The following is a 22637-nucleotide window of genomic DNA, read 5'->3' as shown; positions in this document are numbered from 1 at the left end:
TTTTATAATATTTGGTTTTAATTTTAAAATATTTAATTATATAATAAGAATTTTAATTATTTATTTGTATCACTATAAACTTATTCAAAATTTTTAAATAAAATTAAGATAAAAAGTCTTAGATGACAAAAACCTTTAAAATAAAGCAAAAATCTAAATCAATAAGGGTGTAAATTTCTAATAATGTAGTAGGGATGCCAATTTTTAAAGACGTCAATTTATTTATTAATTTGATCAATGATAAAATTATTATGCCCAAAAATTAAACCACTATAAACTCATTCAAAATTTTCAAATAAAATTAAGATAAAAAATCTCAGATTATAAAAACTTTTAAAATAAAGCATAAATCTAAATCAATAAGGATATAAATTTCTAATAATGTAATAAGATACCTTTTTTAATAAAGTCATTTTTTTATTAATTTTATGTACCATACAATTATTAGGCCCAAAAATTAAATCTCTATAAACTCATTCAAATTTTTTAAATAAAATTAAGATAAAAAATCTTAGATTACCAAAACCTTTAAAAATAATATTGATGGTCTGCCCAAAACTCCATGAAAATAATAATAGTTCAACTTATAAGAAGTACATCCCTCTCCTACTCACATAGATGTAACAAGTGGAAAACAACAGTGTCATGATAAAATAACCCAAATTGTATAAAAGCAGAAAAATAAAATACACGGTAACAAGCAGGGCTCTATACACATATTCCTGAGCAAATATATGTCTTCCAAGTTTATTTTCATAGCTCAGTGCATTTCCACAAATCAAGTTTCGTCATTGTGTACAGCGAAGAAGTTCGCACAGTTGCATCCGAACTCTCATACTCATGCCGTGTGGGATTCTTTCCGGTTGGTTCACAACTTTACATCTCACGTCCTTCATCAATGACCAAAACACCATATTCCTGCATGTGACGGCATGGAAGATTCTATACTGGGAATGTGTTAAAAACCTGGCTGATTTTTTTGGGAAGCAAAATGCAGAAGGTATATATAACATACTGATTTTCGTACTGAATTAGGATTCAAAATGTGAAAGTCCAGGGATATGTGTGGACTGGTCTTGCAAAGTCCAGCGATACGTATGGACTGATCTTGCATCATTATAAAACAGTAGTTATTGGGATTTTTTTGAATCTAGAGTGTAAAATGTGAAAATCTATGAATAATCGTATTTTATTTGTGTTATTTTTTGAAAGTTTTTTTTGGTATATTTTTACTATAAGTTTTTGGAATCACAAATTTGAGTTGAATTTTTTTTTAGTGTTTTAAAAGTTTTTCAAAATTCTAAATTCATATATATTGTAAAAGTTTTTTAGTATGAATCAATATATTCACTCAAAAATCAATTTTAAATAACAAAAAATAAAATTTCACCAAAAAAATCTAAAACACTCCATAAATTGAAATAATTTTGCATCATAAACCATAAATCTGTAAATGAATTTTTTCTCTGACCAAGAGAAGTGAAATAGATATTGTGACTGTGAACAAATATCTTCTTGGTACGTAGCATTGTTAAAAATTTAGATTATGAAATTATGTAAGAGTTAATGTTTAACTAATTAGATTACGAAATTATGTTGTAGCTAATATCAGTAGAATAAAATGCAAGAATGGGAAGTCCAAAACATATTTATAATTTTATATTGAGTCACATGAAGACTTAATATGAAAATTTTATGAGATTGGTAAAGTTGGAAGAAAAATTTGATAGGGTTGATTGCAAGTTGATCATTTTAATGGAGAGATTAGCCAACATCACCTTTTTCTCAGATGAAAGTAGTGACTAGCAAGCCCAATAGTTGTTATGACTCACTTGTTTTTTTGCTTGCAGCACTAGTAGTCTTTTTTTCTTCTCATGTGGATGTATGTCAAGCTGGTACAACCAGCCTCTTTCTATATGTCAAGTTGGATCAACTAAAGTGTTTTTATAAATTTCTATTTACAAAATATTTTAGTTAGACAAGTTCTTAGCAACCTCAAAACTCTGTTGATGTTATTAATCTCATTTTTATTAGAACATATCAATAACAAAAAAAAATTAAAATATATAATTTCCATTAATACAAAATGTGTAACTTAAATTAATAATAAAAAAATGATTATTATAAAATTATATAAAAATTAAAACTTAACTTAATTAAATTATGAAATTAATGGTAAGAATGGGAAGTGTAAAATATCATTGTAATTAAATTAAAGTTTTAAATTTTATTTTGAAAATTCATTAATTCTAAATCATAAAAATAATAACCATTTATAATATGTAATGAATAAAAATTACTCTAAATTGTTTTTAGATTAATAGAAAAATAAAAATAATATTTTTATTATTTATTAATATTAAAAAATAAAATTAATAAATTAAACAAAATTATGTAACATACCATTCATATATAGATTAATTTTACATTAATGTATATTTGAAATTGAGCATTTAAATTTTACATTGCAAAATGGAGAAGTTTAAAAATATAAATGGAGAAGTTTAAAAATATAAATGAATTAATTTTAAGTAGTAAAAAATATTAAAATTATATAATTAAAAAAAAAAAAATTAAATTAAAGTTATGTTGTTGATAATGATGAGTAATAATTAAAAAAAAAAAATGATTTATTAAACTTTATTAAAATAAAATAAAATATTTGATATATTTTTTAGTTTCTATTAAATTTTAATAAAATAAAATATTATTTGGAATTTTTCAAAAATTTAATTTAATGTTTAATATATATCTATATATATATATATAACATGCTTCAAGATTATTAGTTTTATCTAAAATTAGTAATGTAATAAATATTTTAAAATTTAAATGTAATGTGAGCTTATAATTATTTAGGAAAATGCTTTCTATTTCTAATTTTTAAAAAATGATTTATTAAACTTTAGTAAAATAAAATAAAAAATATTGAATTTTTTTTAAAAAATTTTTTCTAAGTTTTTATCAAATTTTAATAAAATAAAATTTATTTGATTAAAATATTATTTTGAATTTTTTAAAGTTTTAATTTTAGGTTTAAAAATATAGAAAAGCATGTTTCAAGATTATCATAGTTTTATCTAAAATTAGTAATGTGATAAATATTTTAAAATTAAAATTTAATGTGAGCATATAATTATTTAAGAAAATGCTTTTTATCTTTAATTTTCACAAAATTGATTCATCTCCCAAAAAAAATAAAAATTAATCAAAGTCAATTTAAGAAATTTATTCTTATTCTAACAATATGTGTTTTTCTATTTTTGATTTTCTAAATTTAATTTAGTTATATCCTTTAAAACTTTAGTTACTCCGGTTATCTTATATGGATGTGAGGTTTGGGGTTGTAGCATCTCTAGAGAATCCTAGAGAAAGATTGAGCAAATCCAGAAGCACCTCAAAATTAAAAGCAACACACCCTATCCTATTCTCCTTATAGAAGTGGGTCTTTCCCCTATCAAGAGGCTAGCTATGACTAGGCTTTTGTTGTACAAGCACAAACTCAATAACATAGGAGACCATAGACTTCCTAAACTAGCTTTAAATTCTAGCCAAAACCACCTAAGGCTCAAGCGAGGCTGGTATAAAGACATGAGGGCCTAATTAAACTATTGGGAGATCGGCGAGAATGTTGCATTGCAAAACATTAATAACTTTAAAAATATTGTTACTTCTAAGTTCAAAGAAAAAATGTGGTGTCAGAAAGATTTAACAGCTAAAAGAAAATTAAGATATTATAAGGAGGTCATCAACCCCACCCTGAAAGAAGAAAATTAATATAGCCAAGATTAGAACGAACTCTCTTGAGCTCCATAGTGAAACGGGTCGTTAGGCAGTTCCTAAAACACCATTGATGGAAAGGTTCTATCATCTCTATGAGAATACGAACATCGAGGATGAAAATCACTTCCTCTTAGAGTGCCTCACGTACAACCACATTAGATCTCAGTTTCAAAATCTTTGTTTCAATACTGACCTTCCTAGCCTTTTATAATGTCAAAATTATAGTGAGCTCGGAAGGCTTCTCTCCAAGCTTTTTGAGCATAGGAATAAAATCTTAAATCAAACTAAATAATTCATTTCTTTAGGTCCAATAGACAAAAGTTTGGTCTCAATGGACATTAACCATCATCATCATCATAATATTAAAAAATAATTATTAAATGCAAAAAAGAGAATTTGAAGAGTAGACATAGTACACATAAATACACTTGAAATTATATTCTCTATTGCACTCTTGCATTCATTTACAATACAATTATATAGTTGAACTTAGATCCAACTACTTCTAACCTTAGAGATAGGATTTGAGAAAATCTACCTCCTATAAATCTCAAACCAATTCCAAATTCAACAAGGAAGCCATGGATGCATTGTCTCCAAGTCCCTCCCTTAATGCTTACATGGTAAACATAGAAAAACACACATTACAACAATGAGGATGATCTTTGTCTGACTTGTCTTCATCAACACTTAGATCCATTCTGGAATCTCGTGAACATCACTCTTTCTTCACCACCACATCTTTGACCTATCACTTTAATCTCTATTTAAAACATAATTGCCTCTGACTGTTGTGGATGAACTTTGCAAGATTAACAATATTGACATCTCAACTCGTCGGCCTTCTACGATAAGAGTTGTTAAGTGATGAACCACTCTATGGAATTACTACCATCTATAGGATATTTCGCTTTTGACTATCCAGCAGTTGCTAGGATGGAGGTCTATATTGGGTGTGAAGCCTAATTATCTTCTTGATTCAGAGGTCTCGTTTTAGCTGCATTGGATCATTTTTCCTAACAGGGTGGCAACACCGCCTGTATGATTGCTATCAGGGGACAACGATAATTTTATGCCCCCACACCCCCCCCCCTTGGCGGGGGTTTGGGACAGTGCCCCTGAGTGAAAAATAAATGAAAATTTGCCATGTAAAATATCGTATTTTCGTAGTCAATCTCAGGTTTTCATTAGGCGAATTATCTGAATAGAAGTCACCTTAATTAGGGTTTTTTTTCCCTCAAAGGCAACCCTCGGTTTATATGAGGGAATTGTATTATAGTTTGCACTATTATTTTGTGCGAGAAAGAGAGAGGAGATTGTGTGAGAGCGAAGAGGAAATTACAACAGATTTGTTGTAGGTTACAATATCTCTTCATTTGCTAGATAATGTAAAGGAAGGACTAGTTGTTTCTTCGTGGACATAGTCCAAATTAGGTGAACCACATATATTTGTGTCTCTCTTATTTTATGTGTTTCTGTGTTTTTGTTTCCGCAATATTTTATTCATTCCATAGTTGTGTTAATTAATTTCTAACAACTCGTATTAAAGTCAAAGGTTTATTTGCATGAAAAAATCGCAGGGAAGAAGGGTTCCTGGTTCGAGTGGGAGCAATGGGAGAAGATGGTAGGTTTAAGGTTGTGAAATTCAATGACCAAAAATACCAGGTACGAAAGATGCAAATGGAGGACTATTTGTATCAGAAAGATCTTTATCAACCATTGAGCAGAAAATCAAAGAAGCCAACAAGTATAACGAACGTAGAATGGGAGATTCTCGACAGAAAGGCACAGTCTTGGAATAATATTTTTATGTTTGGCAATGTCAGTGGCATTCAACGTTTCAAAGGAAACGTCAACAGAGGGTTTAATGTTGACATTGGCCAAACTATACGAAAATCCCTCAGGCTCAAACAATGTATTTCGTATCAAGTGTTTATTTAATATGAAGATGTCAAAAGGTGGATCTGTTGTTGATCATTTAAAATAATTTAATACGGTTACCAGTCAGTGAAGTTCTATAGGGGTAAATTTTGATGATGAAGTTAGGGCTCTATTATTTCTGTGCTCATTGCCAAAAAGTTGGAATAGCTTAGTGATGGCTATTAGTAACTATGTCTCTGGATCTAGTGCTTTAAAGTTGAATGATGTTGTTGGTGCCATCCTTAGTGAGTAAATGCGACAGAAAATCTTTGGTGAGACATAAAATAATGCTTTGATTGTAGAGACTAGGGGAAGAAAAATGGAAAGAGGAAGGAACCTAGGAAAATCACAATAAGTCAAGAAAAGGCAGATCTAAATCCATATCATGGATAGTGTGATGGAAATGTGGGAAGAAAGGACACCTAAAGAAATACTATAAATCTCAAAAGGAAAAAGAAGGAGATGGACAACAAGAGAACAATCATGAAGAAAATGTAATATGTGATGTGTTGCAAGATGCACTGATTCTTTCATTATAAAATATTATTGATGCCTGGGTAGTAGATTCAGGGGCCTCATTCCATGCCACATAGAAACATTTTCATGATTATGTTCTAGGAGATTTTGGACAGGTTCGTTTGGGTGATGATAAACCCTGTAATATTATTGGAAAAGGCAAAGTACTTACAAAGCAACAGAATGGAAAACATTGGATATTAAAGGAGGTAAGGCATGATATATATTTGAAGAAAAATCTAATTTCAACATGACAGTTGGGAGGTGAAGGATGTGTTACTACATTTACAGACAAAACCTGGAAGGTCTCTAAAGGAGCCTTGGTAATAGCAAAAGGACAAAAGTTTGTTACATTGTATTTATTCAATGTTATTTCTAATTTTGTTAATTATTTACCCTCTACAAGAGAAGATACAACACTCTCGCATCATAGGCTCAAGAATATGAGTTAGAAGGGGATGTAGATCCTTCACTCAAGAAAATTGTTGCCAGGTTTGAAACATGTTGATTTGGATTTCTGTGAAAATTGTGTTTATGGAAAACAAAAGAGAGTCATATTTCTCAGAGTTTGGAAAGAAAAGAAGAACGAACAATTAGAGCTTCTGCATATAAATGTATGGGGAACTGCTCAAGTATCATCACTCAGTGGCTCTCACTATTATGTTACTTTTATAGATTATTCAACTAGGAAAACTTGGATTTATTGTATTCAGAATAAATCTGATGTCTTTGATACTTTTAAGAAATGGAAAGCTTTGGTTGAGAATGAGATAGAAAAAAAGTTGAAGTGTCTTAGATCAGATAATGGAGGTGAATACTGCGACAAGGAGTTTGAAAAATATTATTTAGAGCAAGGCATGCGTAGAGATAGTTCTAGGAACACCACAAGAAAATGGTGTGTCAAAAAGGATGAAAAGGACAATAATGGAGCGTGCAAGGCATATGAGATTGCATGCAAGATTGCCTTTACAATTTTGCATAGATGTTGTAGATAATGTTGTTTATCTAATAAATAAAGGGCCTTCAAGTTTCTTGGATGGTGATATTCCAGAGGAGGCATGGGCAGGTAAAAAGGTGAACTACTAATTTCTAAAGACTTTCGGTTATGAAGCTTTTGTCCACATTAATAAAGAAAATAGAGCAAATCTTGAGGAAAAATCAAAGAAATGTATCTTTATTGGATATGGTGTTAATGAATCTGGTTATCTCTTATATGATTATGAAAATCACAAAATCATTAGGAGTAGAGATGTCATATTCAATGAAAACGTCTTGTATAAGGATCAGATTCAGGGAAAGAAACAGGAAAAGGAAAACAAAGAATACACAATGCTTGATGAGATCATAGAAAAAGTAAAGGTTCCTTAAAATCATAATAATCACTAGCCACAACAATAAAAGTAACCACAACAACAACAGACACCTCAAACACCTAAAAGTGGTGTTAAAATATATATCGGGATAAATATACCCCTTGAACGATACTCTCCTTCATTATATTATGTATTGTTAATTGATTCTGGTGAAGCAGAAGGATATGAAGAAGTAATACAAGTAGAAACTAGGAAGAAGTGGCAGCAAGGCATGGAAGAAGAGATGGACTCCTTGATGCATAACCATACTTGGGACTTGGTCAAGTTTCCAACAGGAAAAACAACATTGTAGATTAAATGGGTTTACATGTTGAAAGAAAAAGATGGAGGTAAAAAGAGGTACAAGGATAAACTTGTTGTGAAGGGATTTGCACAAAATAAAGTTATAGACTTTGATGAAATTTTTTCTCTTGTTGTTAAAGTGACTTCAATTAGAGCAATTTTAAGCTTAGTGGAAATAAAAGATTTGCATCTTGAACAATTAGATGTAAATACAACCTTTCTCCATGGGGATTTGGAGGAAGAGATTTATATGAAGCAACCACAAGGATTTGAGGTCAAAGGGAAGGAAAAATTAGTATGTCAGTTTAAGAAGAGCTTACATGGCTTAAAACAAGCTCCAAGGCAGTGGTATTTGAAATTTGACAAGTTTATGTCTGAACAAGGTTATACTAGATGTCATTCTAACCACTGTGTTTATCTCAAGAAACAAAATGATGGCAACTCTATTATATTGTTATTGTATGTAGATGGCATGCTCGTTGCAAGATCTAACACGCGGGAAATAAATATTCTCAAAGTAAAATTGGCTAATTCATTTGCAATGAAGGATTTGGGTGCTCCAAACCAAATCCTTGGTATGAGAATAACTAGAGACGGAAAAAATCACAAATTAACATTATCTCAAAGTGAGTACATAGAAAAGATGTTCGAAAGATTTAATATACAGAATGCAAAAACAGTTAATACACCTTTGGCTAGCCATTTCAAACTAAGGAGATGTGTCCTAATACCCATGAAGAGATTGATTATATGTCTAAAATTCCATACGCATCAGCTGTTGGAAGCCTAATGTATGCAATGGTGTGCACAAGGTTGGATATTGCACATGCAGTGGGAGTTGTGAGCAGGAATATGAACAATCTAGGAAAAGAGATTGGATAGTAGTGAAGTGGATTCTTAGGTATTTGAGAGGTACCACAAATCAAGAATTATGTTTTGGAGGCTCAAACACTATTTTATGGTGATATGTTGATGCAGATATGCAGGTGATAGAGATAACAAAAGGAGAACCATAGGGTATGTGTTCACTATTAGTGGAACAATTGTCAATTAGGCTTGAAAATTGTAAAACATTGTTGCAATTTCTACAATGGAAGCAGAGTATGTTTCTACTACAGAGGCCAACAAATAAATGATTTGGTTACAGAGGTTTATGGATGAATTGGGTAAGAATCAAGAGGTGAATAGATTATATAGTGATAGTCATAGTGTCATTCCTATTGCAAAGAATTCAACCTTTCATTCTAAGAGTAAACATATACAACTTAGGTATCATTTCATACGGTTAGTTTTGGATGATGGAAAATTGAAGCTAGAAAAGATACACACTAGCCAAAATCCTGCATAAATGTTAACAAAGGTTGTAACCAAGGATAAATTGAGCTTCTGCTAAATCTTAACTAGCCTTCAAGAATAATGATGAAGATTAGAAACAATCAGGTCCAAGTGGGAGCATTGTCACAGTAGGTGAATCATTGGTGGAGTTTCTATAATTAGTCTCCAAGTGGGAGATTACTGGGTGTGGAGCATGATTATTCTTGATTCATAGGTTTTGTTTTAGCTGTGTTATATCCATATTCCTAACGTGGAGGAAACACCACCTGTATGATCATCATCAGGAGGGTCTAGGAGGGGAAATGACGATTTTATGAGCCCCCCCCCCCCCCTCCCCTTGACGAAGATTGGGGGATAACGCCCCCGAAGCAAAAAATAGATGAAAATTTTCTTCGTAAAATAATGTAATTCTGTAGTTAATCTAGGTCATCCATTAGGCGAATGATCTAATGGTAGAAGTTATGTTAATTTAGGGTTTTTTGCCCTAGAAGGAAACCCTCAGTTTATATAAGGGAATTGTATTGCGGATATGCATTATTATTCTGTGCGAGAAAAAGAGAGGAGATTGTGTGAGAGCGAAGAGGAAATTATAATAGATTTCTTGTAAGTTGCATTTCTTCATTTTGTTGGATAATATAAAGGACGGATTGGTTGTTTCTCAGTGGACGTAGCCCAAATTGGGTGAACCACATATATCCATGTCTCTCTTGTTTTATGTGTTTATGTGTTTGTGTTTCCGCAATATTTTATTCGTTCCATTGCTCTTTTAATTAATTTCTAATAGTCTGGATACTGAATATGTTCAAAATTTGATCAAAAAACTTAACCTTACTAATAAACAAGAATTGATGTTCCTAAAACTCGGGCTTCTAGTTTAAGAACCACCAATCATTTTTACAACTATAATTAAAAGAAATAGAAAATTAACAAAGATATCTCACAACAACAAACTCAATAATCATGAAACTATCAGTTGTTATCCAGGCATAGACAAGTCACCATCCAGGCATAGACAAGTCACCACGCCCCTCCTTGGCAAGTCAAGGGTTGTTCATCTAGTTCAATCTTTATCTTGGAGTTTTCTTCTTCATGAGGCAATTGTTAGAGAGGCAAATTCTAACAAAATTGTAGTCACATATTGAGTTGACCAAAATCAATATGTTTAAAACACAAACTCCAACTAAATTTAAAACATGTTTCATTTCACCTTGACTAAGGATTTTGATGAGCTCTGATACCAAAAAGATAATTTGAGTAGACATAGTACAATAAATACCCTCAAAATTATATTCTTTGTTGCACTCATGAATTCATTTGTAATCCAATTATATAATTGACCTTAGATCCAACTACTTCTAACCTTAGAGACAGGAGCTGAGAAAATCTCTTAACTAGCTCCTACAAATATCAAACCAATTCCAAATTCAACATGGAATCCATGGAAACATTATCTCCAAGTTATAATTATTTCAATTGTGTAATTTATTTATTTTATTTTTTATTTTTTTTGTAAGCAAGCAGAGAATTTAATATTACCAATTTTTTTACATACAATACACTAAGGTAAGTTGTAGAAACTAGTTTTCAGACAAAGATATGTTTGCAAAGTGCTAAATCTGTTGGGTGTGGAGCCTGATTATCTTCTGTATTCAAAGGTCTCGGCTGGATGTATACCCTAGGAAGATTGTACACCCCTCCACGGGGGGGGGTGCGGGGGGGACTTGTCCCCCCCGCGGGTGTTCGGGGGGGTCGATCCCCCCTGGATGGGGGGTCCAGGGGCCATTGGTCCTGTTAGTGTCAGTCTTTACAGCCTTCCTCCAGTGATCAAATATGCTCTTTCAAAGTGATTTTAAAGTGTCAAGGTCAAATTTTGTCATTTCAAAGAGTTTTCAAGCAAAATTTGGTCACTAGGCATTAGGTCTAGGGTTTGCCCAAATGTCAGTCCATGTCATCATTCAGCTGAGCCTATCATCATTCAGAGGGTTGTCATTATCATGTCAGTGTCTAATGAGTCATTTCACACCTTTTTCATGCTTCAGTTGCACCTAGGCAAGGTCATTTCCCTCTCCTAGGGTTTTGAAGGCAATTTCACTTGGATGGTCAAATCACCGGCAAAACTTGTTTCCTGATGTTCATACACCTTTCCCTATCCTTAAAGTACCTTATCAAACACTTCCCATCCCTTAGATCCGCCAAATTCCTCATTTTTGCACAAACCCTAGTTTCTAGCTACAACATGGCAATTTTCTAGGTTTGGCCTGTGTTTTGTCCTTTTCGACCCCTTCCCCTCACTCAATCTCTGAGATTCCACTTTCCCCTGCTTTCTAACATCCCTCCCCACTCCCAAAAATTTCCCCAAGAATTTAGAAGCCCTCTATCCCCTTCATTTCGCTCCATTTCGACAAAATCCCTTGTTTCACACATCGGGACAAGTTTCACTCAAAAGCTGTTTCTGAGCAATCAAAGATGAATTTTGCAAAACTGAGAGAGGTTTTTGTCCATAACATGCCAAGGAAGAAAAACCTCTTTCACTTTTTACACAGGTGTCATGGTTTGAGAGAAATGTCAAAAATACCGGCGAGAACGAAGGTGCTCCAAGGACGGTTGGCCAAAGCACAAAAACGAAGGAAAACGCCCGATCCACTCCAAATTTTGGCCAAAGCCTCTTTGACTGAGCGTGGTACTTGATTGGGGACTCCCAGCCCAAATTTCAAGAAATTTGGAGAAAATTTTGTCATTTGTGAATTTTTTGTGCCAATTACAGGTTTTTCCCAAGCACTGGTCTCACCCCGGATGAGACCAGTTTGAAGGGCTGCTCGGAATTTTGCAAACTTGGCATTTTTGGAAAGGGCATTCAAAAATAAAAATTACCAATACTTGGGAGAAGCCTGATTTTGAGTTTTGAGCCTCCAAAAGCTCAAAATACACCTAAAAAATGACTTTCTGCCCACTTTTTGAGTTGCAGAAAGTGACCTTGGGAGAAATGGTTTTTGAGGGGTCAAATCAACACCAAATTCAGAAATTTCACTTGGGATGGAAAGTAGACAGGCCAAGCTTTCCAATGAGCCATCTTGCACCTGATTTGGACCAGTGGAACCCACTCAAAAACAGCTGTGAAGGGGCGCGACCAGAACTTCCAGGGGCGCGACCAGAACTTCTAGATTTGCCAGAATTCACATTTTTGGTCAAAAAACACTGTTTTGACTATGGTTGACCATTTTTACTTGTAGATGATGGATAAATGTAATATTTTCATGGCACTTTGATAGATTTTATCTCTCTTTACCCTTCTAGAAGCTTCCATGATGTAAAAAGTGAAAAATTAATGCATGGATGAGTTAGCTAAGTAATAGAGGCAAGTTGTTTGGCTGCCTATTTTCTAGTTCTTAGTTTAGAATTAGTTCAAACTGCTCCTAGGAAGCTGAGCTCGACCTCTAGAGGTGGGGAAAGGAGTTAGATGGTCTAGATGGTCTATATTATGCTCTCTCCTTCTCATTTTCATGGTTGGACTCTTGTGTAAGGAAGCTTTATTATATATTGTGCATCTATTTCTGCAATTGAAGGCAAGGAAAGCCAGGGTTTTACAGACATCTTTGAGGATTCTTGTGGATCTGATTGTTGATGGTGTGTTCTCTACATGTTCTTGTAAGTTTGTTTATGTGTTTCACATCTCTCTTATGCTTCTAAATTGGACAGATGAAGTGGTAAAGTTTGAACTCATGTTTTGACATGCTCAGCTTTTTAGTTTGTTCAATTTTAATGTTTTCTACTGTCTAGAGAGGATTCGAATTGTGTGTTTTCCCTCTTTAGCTTCTCCTCTATCATCTCTGATCATCCATCTCAGATTAAGGCATCAGCACTCATTCCTACCTTGCCCCTTAGATCCCCCTGTGAAAACTGTGCTCAATCCCCGCACCTTGAATTGCACTTCCACCAATTGCCACCAAAAACCCCAAAAAATCATTAAATCAACCCCCTTATCAATTTACTAGCCTAAAATATTTATTATTAATTGGTCAGCCTAATCATATTGAAAGATCTATCGAATCTGACCCGAGAGAGCCTTCTCATACCTCGTAGGGCTAGCTACGAGGTGAAATGGTTTGATGTAGCCTTGAGAGTTTGTCTATCTCAGCCTAGGTGAATTCCAAGCGCTAACATATTGGCGACCATACTGGGGAGAACAAATTTGTAATTTGCTCATTGTAGTGTGATTTCTTAAGTCTTAGACGGAGCCTGAAGTTACGCCAGAAGCCTTCGAAAACGCTCTTGTTTTACATCAGCGCAAGTAGATAAACGCTGCTTCAGTCTATCTCCGTGGTATTTGTGAACATAGCGCTTCATTGACACTTTACCCCAGTACATGTATCAAGTTCAGATCTGATTGTTGATGGTGAACAACGATCAGACACTTGAAAGGCTGAAATCATTCACTGGCGACTCCTTTCACTGAAGAATCCAGCAACCTGTGCTTCATGGTGACTTCACTGCAGGAAGATCAGTAGCTTTGAGATTTTCAAGATGGATCAGATTGCAAGAAGATATGCTCCCTTGAGCCGAGATCACATTCCTGGTTTTCCAAACAAAATTCCAAAGGTAGATTGGTCAAGGAATTTGCCTACATTTAGTGATGATGGTAAGAAGGATGCTGCTTTACATCTAGTCAGATTTCATATGCATATTCGCAAATTCAAGATCGATTTTCCTGAGGATTGCTTGATGAAGATATTCTTGGCCACTCTGGAAGGTAAAGCCCAAATATGGTATGAAAGTTTGCCGCCTGCTTGTATTTACTGTTTAAAGGATTTTCATGCTATGTTCATTGAAAGATATAAGGACTCTTATCCATCATTAAATTTAGTTCAAGACTGTTGCAAGCATGCCTATAGTTTTATTGAAAGCCTTGAGAAGTTTTATGAAGATGATAATTTTATGGACTATGAGATCATAGAGGCTTTGTATGAGAATCCATTTCAGTAACATGAAGAGAACCTAGTGGATACCCATCAAGATGATCAAGAAATTTTGCAGCAGAATCAAGATCAGCAGGTTGAAGACTTCCATATGGCTGTAATTGATGAAAGAGAAGAGCTTGTTTCAGATCTGCCCACAGAAGACAGCAGCATGCAAGTAAGTCCAGTGTTGATTGCAGAATGTGATAATGTTAGGACAACTACTTCAGAACAACATTTAGATCATGATGACCAAGAATACCTTGTGCCGAATCCTGAAAAAGAGAGCTCTGCTGTTGAGATCATAAACAGAGTTTTGGATTCAGATGTTCATGAACAGCAAGGTGAGATCTTTGTGCAAGTAAGTGATGAATCTCCTTTCAATAAATCAATAATAAATGATAGTTTGAGTGCCCTATCATATGAAGATAATTATTATTTAAGCAGAAGAGAACAAAAGGCATTGTCTCCTTTGTCTGAAGAGGAGATAGATCAGCCCTTGAAAGGTCTTGTTACAGCCCAAGCTATAGCAGATTTTCAATGCTCACATGGTCACGAAAGTGTTGGTGAAACTTCTTCCTCTTTTGAAAATGATGATAGTCTTGTAAGTAGTTTTATAGATCAACAAACAGATAATATTTTCTTTCATGAAGATGATAAGGCTGTCATGTTTGATGATCTTGAGGATTGTTTTCTGTTTGAGAATGACCTACCATATTGTCAGACTACCAAAGATCATAGCATACAGGATTACCTTTCAGATTCTTCATATGTTTCATGTGCCGAAATGTTTTTCCAAGAAGAGGTCTGCTCATCCATTTGTTCAGAGTTTTTTGAAGCCCATGAGCATACTTTCACCGAAGCACATGAGGAAGGCAGATCAGATATTGAAACAAAACACACCTTGATCTTTCAGCAGGAGGTGGCAGCGGCAAATCTTCATGTTTTTCACGATCCTCTAGTAAGTTTGTTGCAGCCAGCAGTGATAGTGTTTATTGCAGTGTTCAGTGATGAAGGAGATCATGGTCAGCTATGTTTTTGGATGCTCAGTTATAGGTTTATATTGTTGACCAGAAGATCTGATAGAAAGAATCAATCAAGAAGGCATCTGCTTGATTGGTTGCATTGGCATTTTGATATAGTTTGATGGTATTTTGTCTTGTAAGAAACACAGGTGGTTGTCATCATGATTTCACATCTTGATGGACTGCTGCCCTTCTCTTGTTTTAGTTAAGTTAGTCATGAGTCATTTGTGTTTGGTCTGTTGAGTGAGTTTTTTCAAGTTTTTTCAGTTTGCCATCGAGTCGGTTTGAGTCAAGTTTCAGTTAAGTTTCAGTTAAGTTTCAGTCAGTTTTCAGTCAAGTTTTCATTCAATAAATGTGTCAAAGTTTTGTGTCAAAGGTGTAAATAATGACTCCATCGCCCAATGGTTGCAAGCACTGGTCTGCTCTCCCAGAGGTCTGAGGTTCTTGGCACCTCCAAGGAGCTACCATCCCCATTGGAGCCAATGTTAGTGTCAGTCTTTACAGCCTTCCTCCAGTGATCAAATATGCTCTTTCAAAGTGATTTTAAAGTGTCAAGGTCAAATTTTGTCATTTCAAAGAGTTTTCAAGCAAAATTTGGTCACTAGGCATTAGGTCTAGGGTTTGCCCAAATGTCAGTCCATGTCATCATTCAGCTGAGCCTATCATCATTCAGAGGGTTGTCATTATCATGTCAGTGTCTAATGAGTCATTTCACACCTTTTTCATGCTTCAGTTGCACCTAGGCAAGGTCATTTCCCTCTCCTAGGGTTTTGAAGGCAATTTCACTTGGATGGTCAAATCACCGGCAAAACTTGTTTCCTGATGTTCATACACCTTTCCCTATCCTTAAAGTACCTTATCAAACACTTCCCATCCCTTAGATCTGCCAAATTCCTCATTTTTGCACAAACCCTAGTTTCTAGCTACAACATGGCAATTTTCTAGGTTTGGCCTGTGTTTTGTCCTTTTCGACCCCTTCCCCTCACTCAATCTCTGAGATTCCACTTTCCCTGCTTCCTAACATCCCTCCCCACTCCCAAAAATTTCCCCAATAATTTAGAATCCCTCTATCCCCTTCATTTCGCTCCATTTCGACAAAATCCCTTGTTTCACACATCGGGACAAGTTTCACTCAAAAGCTGTTTCTGAGCAATCAAAGATGAATTTTGCAAAACTGAGAGAGGTTTTTGTCCAAAACATGCCAAGGAAGAAAAACCTCTTTCACTTTTTACACAGGTGTCATGGTTTGAGAGAAATGTCAAAAATACCGGCGAGAACGAAGGTGCTCCAAGGACGGTTGGCCAAAGCACAAAAACGAAGGAAAACGCTCGATCCACTCCAAATTTTGGCCAAAGCCTCTTTGACTGAGCATGGTACTTGATTGGGGACTCCCAGCCCAAATTTCAAGAAATTTGGAGAAAATTTTGTCATTTGTGAATTTTTTGTGCCAATTACAGGTTTTTCCCAAGAACTGGTCTCACCCCGGGTGAGACCAGTTTGAAGGGCTGCTCGGAATTTTGCAAACTTGGCATTTTTGGAAAGGGCATTCAAAAATAAAAATTACCAATACTTGGGAGAAGCCTGATTTTGAGTTTTGAGCCTCCAAAAGCTCAAAATACACCTAAAAAATGACTTTCTGCCCACTTTTGAGTTGCAGAAAGTGACCTTGGGAGAAATGGTTTTTGAGGGGTCAAATCAACACCAAATTCAGAAATTCCACTTGGGATGGAAAGTAGACAGGCCAAGCTTTCCAATGAGCCATCTTTCACCTGATTTGGACCAGTGGAACCCACTCAAAAACAGCTGTTAAGGGGCGCGACCAGAACTTCCAGGGGCGCGACCAGAACTTCCAGATTTGCCAGAATTCACATTTTTGGTCAAAAAACATTGTTTTGACTATGGTTGACCATTTTTACTTGTAGATGATGGATAAATGTAATATTTTCATGGCACTTTGATAGATTTTATCTCTCTTTACCCTTCTAGAAGCTTCCATGATGTAAAAAGTGAAAAATTAATGCATGGATGAGTTAGCTAAGTAATAGAGGCAAGTTGTTTGGCTGCCTATTTTCTAGTTCTTAGTTTAGAATTAGTTCAAACTGCTCCTAGAAAGCTGAGCTCGACCTCTAGAGGTGGGGAAAGGAGTTAGATGGTCTAGATGGTCTATATTATGCTCTCTCCTTCTCATTTTCATGGTTGGACTCTTGTGTAAGGAAGCTTTATTGTATATTGTGCATCTATTTCTGCAATTGAAGGCAAGGAAAGCCAGGGTTTTACAGACATCTTTGAGGATTCTTGTGGATCTGATTGTTGATGGTGTGTTCTCTACATGTTCTTGTAAGTTTGTTTATGTGTTTCACATCTCTCTTATGCTTCTAAATTGGACAGATGAAGTGGTAAAGTTTGAACTCATGTTTTGACATGCTCAGCTTTTTAGTTTGTTCAATTTTAATGTTTTCTACTGTCTAGAGAGGATTCGAATTGTGTGTTTGCACTCTTTAGCTTCTCCTCTATCATCTCTGATCATCCATCTCAGATTAAGGCATCAGCACTCATTCCTACCTTGCCCCTTAGATCCCCCTGTGAAAACTGTGCTCAATCCCCGCACCTTGAATTGCACTTCCACCAATTGCCACCAAAAACCCCAAAAAATCATTAAATCAACCCCCTTATCAATTTACTAGCCTAAAATCTTTATTATTAATTGGTCAGCCTAATCATATTGAAAGATCTATCGAATCTGACCCGAGAGAGCCTTCTCATACCTCGTAGGGCTAGCTACGAGGTGAAATGGTTTGATGTAGCCTTGAGAGTTTGTCTATCTCAGCCTAGGTGAATTCCAAGCGCTAACAGGTCCCCCGGCGGGGGTTCAGGGGCAGCTTCCCCGAAGCTAAAAATAGATGTAAAATTGCCTTGTAAAAGTCTAGTAATTTCTAGTAAATTTGGGTCGTTCATTAAGCGAATGATCTGATGGTAGAAGTTATGTTTAATTTAGGGTTGTTTTCCCTAGAAGGAAACCCCTCGCTATATATGAGGGAATTGTATTGCGTCTATGTAGATCTGTATTTTGAGTGAGGAAAAGAGAGGAGATTGAGAGCGAAGAGGGTGTTACAGCGGATCTGTTGTAGGTTGTATCTCTTCAGTTTGCTGGATAATAATAAAAGGATTGGTTGTTTCTCCGTGGACATAGCCCAAACTGGGTAAACCACGTATATCTATATCTCTCTTGTTTTATGCATTCTCTGTGTTTATATTTCTGCAATATTTTATGTGTTCCATTGCTCTGTAATATATAATTTTCTAACAACTGGTATCAAAGCCGAAGGTCTATTTGGCTGATAAACTCACAGGAGAGAATGGTTCCTGGTTCGAGTGGGAGTAATGGCGGAAGATGGTAGGTTTAGGGTCGAAAAATTCAACAGCCAAAACTACCAGCTGTGGAAGATGCAAATGGAAGATTAGCTGTATCAGAGAGATCTATACCTACCATTGAGCTGAAAGAAAAAGAAGCCGACGAGTATGACATACACTGAATGGAATATTCTCGATAGAAAGGCACTTGGAACAATACGGCTGTGCCTAGTGGCATCGGTAGCGTTTAATATTTAAAAGGAAACGACAATAGAGGGTTTAATGTCGACATTGACCAAACTATATGAAAAAACCTCGGCCTCAAATAAGGTATTTCTTATGAAGCGTTTATTTAATATGAAGATGTCAGAAGGTGGATCTGTTGCTGATCATTTAAATGATTTTAATACAGTTACAAGTCAGTTAAGTTCTGTAGGGGTAAATTTTGATGATGAAGTTAGGGCTCTGTTATTTCTGTGCTCATTGCCAGAAAGTTGGAATGGTTTAGTTATGGCCATTAGTAACTCTGTCTCTGGATCTAGTACTTTAAAGTTTGATGATGTTGTCGGTGCAATCCTTAGCGAGGAAATGCGATGGAAAAGCTCCGGTGAGACATCAGGTAATGCTTTGACTGCAGAGACTAGGGGAAGAAAAATGGAAAGAGGAAAGAGCCCAGGATATCACAGTAAGTCAAGAAAAGGCAGATCCAAGTCCAAATTGAGGATAGTGTGCTGGAAATGCGGGAAGAAAGGACACCTGAAGAAAGACTGCAAGTCTTGGAAGGGAAAAGAAGGAGACGCGCAACAAGAAACTAATCATGAAGCGAATATAATAGGTGATGTGTTACAAGATGCTTTGATTCTTTCACTAGAAAATATTATTGATGCCTAGGTGGTAGATTCAGGGGCCTCATTCCATGCCACACCTGATAAGAAACATTTTCATGATTATGTTCAAGGAGATTTTGGACAGGTTCGATTGGGTGATGATAAACCCTGTAAAATCGTTGGAATGGGTACAGTTTTCATAAAACAACAGAATGGAAATCAATGGCTATTGAAGGAGGTAAGGCATGTTCCAGATCTGAATAAAAATCTGATTTCAACAGGGCAGTTGAGAGGTGAAGGTTGCGTAACTACTTTCACGGATAAAACCTGGAAGTTCACTAAAGGATCCCTAGTAATAGCGAAAGGAGAAAAGGTTGGTACATTGTACTTATGCAATGGTATTTCTAATTCTGTTAATGCTTTAACCTTTATAGGAGAAGATACGGCATTGTGGCATCATAGGCTCGGGCACATGAGTGAGAAGGGGATGCAGATTCTTCACTCAAGAAATTGTTGCTAGGTTTGAAGCATGTTGATTTAAAATTCTATGAGAATTGTGTTTATGGAAAATAGAAGAGAGTCAGATTCCTTAGAGTTGGGAAAGAAAAGAAGAGCAAAAAATTAGAGCTTGTGCATACAAATGTATGGGGACTTGCTCAGGTATCATCTCTTGGTGGTTGTCGTTATTATGTTACTTTTATTGATGATGCAACCAGAAAAACCTGGATTTATTATATTCGAAATAAATCTGATGTATTTGATACTTTCAAGAAATGGAAAGCTTTGGTTGTGTTAGCGCTTGAAATTTCACCTCAGGCTGAGAAAGGCAAACTCCAAGGCAACATCAAACCACTTAGCCTCGTAGCTAGCCCTACGGGGCAGGAGAGGGCTCTCTCCGGTCTATCTCGGCAAAGATCTTCAACGGGCGAGATAACCAATAAGGAAACACTGATTTTAGGCTAGTAAACTGATAAAAAGGTTTGAATTGCGATTTTTAGGGTTTTGGTGGAAAGTTGGGGAAAGGCAATTTTGTGTGCAGGGATTGGACACAGTTTTTGCAGGGGGTTCTTTGGGGCAAGGTAGGAGACTGTACTGATGCCTTTGAAAGAGTCAGATGGGCAAGAATGACTGGTGAGGAGCTAAGGAGAGCAAGTAAACACCTTGAATTCTCCTTAAACAGATGAAAACATTGATATTAAGCAAACTTAAAGGCAGAGCATAGCAACCATGAATTCTACCTTAACACTTCATTTGCCTAATTTGCAGAAGGAAAAGTAAGAAGATGATTCACATAACAAAATTACAAGTACAAAGAGAAACACACCATCAATACATGTAACCACAGGAATCCCAAAAAGGACTGCAAAACCCTGGTCTTTCTTCCTTTGCCAAAATTGCAGAGATACAATGAGTAATACAATAGAGCTTTCTCCCTCAAGAGTCCAACCATGAAAATGACCAAGAAAGTACATAATATAGGCAATCTAACATCTTTCCTTGCCTCTAGGGGTCGAGCTCACTATCCTAGGAGCTGTTTCAACCAATTCTAAACTGAGCACTAAAATCTAGGCAGTCAAAACAACTTGCCTCTATAAGCTAGGAAACCAATTCATTCATTAAATTTTTGCCTATCACATGAATGAATCTTCTAGAAGAGATAAATAAGTGTCAAAATATCATAAAATTACATCATTTACAACAAGAAAGATCAAAATCTACTCCAAAAAGTCAAATCCAGTCAAAACTGCGTTTTGCTGAGCTGTAGGTGAATTTCTGTGAAAATTGCCCAACACGTCGCGCGCAGGTCTTGACAAGTCGCGCACAGGCTCTGTCTGCAATTTCACTCAATTTCTCTCCAAATCGCTTTTCACTAGTGGTTTGAGGCAAATGATGATCAAATGGAGGGAGAGAGGGGCTTTATAGGCTTGATTTAAATTAATTTCCCCTCAAACCCTCTTTCTAATGTTTACAACTTGACACTTTTTTAAAATTCAAATGTTGCTGACTTTATGGTTTCTTTTTGTCCTGAAATTGGTTGAACTGATGCTTTTTCTTGAAAATTTTTGCAGGGATAGCTTCTGAGGAATCTTGGCAAAGGGGACCAGGGCTGCATGCTAACTTTCGAAGAATTTTTAATTTTTACAACTTTTTACAAAAATGAGAAAATGACCTTGTCTTTAAAAACGGGGTTTTTAAATCCAAGGTAAAAATTAGCTGTACAAGATAAAATCTTTTGAAGAAATACTTTGATAGTCATCCCTCTGGCCTGCTGGGCATTTATTGACTCTTAAAGACATGACCTCAAAGACAAATTGGACCTAAACCCTAGACCTAGGACTTTTGACCTCAAGACAAGACAAGTAACCTTGAAAGAGTTTATTGACTGAAACAACTTGATCCAGCAGTGCCAAGAGGGGAATAAAGACACCAGCTCCTCCATCAGGGTTATGGCATGCCTAATGGAATGCAATGAGATGACACTGATGAGACACCTACTTATGCAAATGCAAAGAGCTTTGATCACTGATGGAGGGCTACTAGACCGACTCTAACATTGGCTCCAATGGGGATGGTAGCTCCTTGGAGGTACCAAGAACCTTAGACCTCTGGGAGAGAAGACTAGTGCCTTCATCCATTAGGCAATGGAGTCCATTATTTCAACAAATCAACACAACTGAAGACTCAACTTATTAACTGGAAACTGACTGAATTGATTGAAACACTAACTCGGCAAACTTCAAACTAGCACAACTGAATTGATTGAAACTGGAACAAAATGTTGCCTTTTGGCTGCTTATTTATTTACAAAATCTACCCTACTTTGCTGTAAAAAACAGTAGATCAGGTAATACTAAAATGCCAGATCAACCATTCCAGTAAACCTGAAAATGATGTCGCTCGAGAATGCTTCCACGAGGACACAGATGTAATTGCTGGCAGCCCTTCATGCACGTAATGAACCTGGTCACGGAAAAGATAGCCTGATCTATCAATCAAACTGAAAAACGTGTCCATGTAAGTTGTCATTGGATCACGGAAGCTGAACTCTGTTAGCTGCCCCAACTCTGCAATACACACTTCCAGCTGCACATTGTCAATGTAAACATCTGTAGGCAATTCTATGAGTTCTTGTTGCGAAGGAGGAAGGATTTCCAAAAACTTTTTAGGGTCTTGGAAATCATATGACTGGATTTGCTCATCTAATTCTTGAATCTCCTTTTCGATTCTTTCAACAATTAACTCACAGGTACCAATTTTAGTTTCAAGATGAAA

This window comes from Pinus tabuliformis, chromosome 9 (genome assembly GCF_031772625.1).
Source record: "Pinus tabuliformis cultivar Carrire ecotype Pingquan chromosome 9, CPIR1, whole genome shotgun sequence".
NCBI lineage: Eukaryota > Viridiplantae > Streptophyta > Pinopsida > Pinales > Pinaceae > Pinus > Pinus tabuliformis.
Note: the sequence above shows the minus strand (reverse complement) of the source record.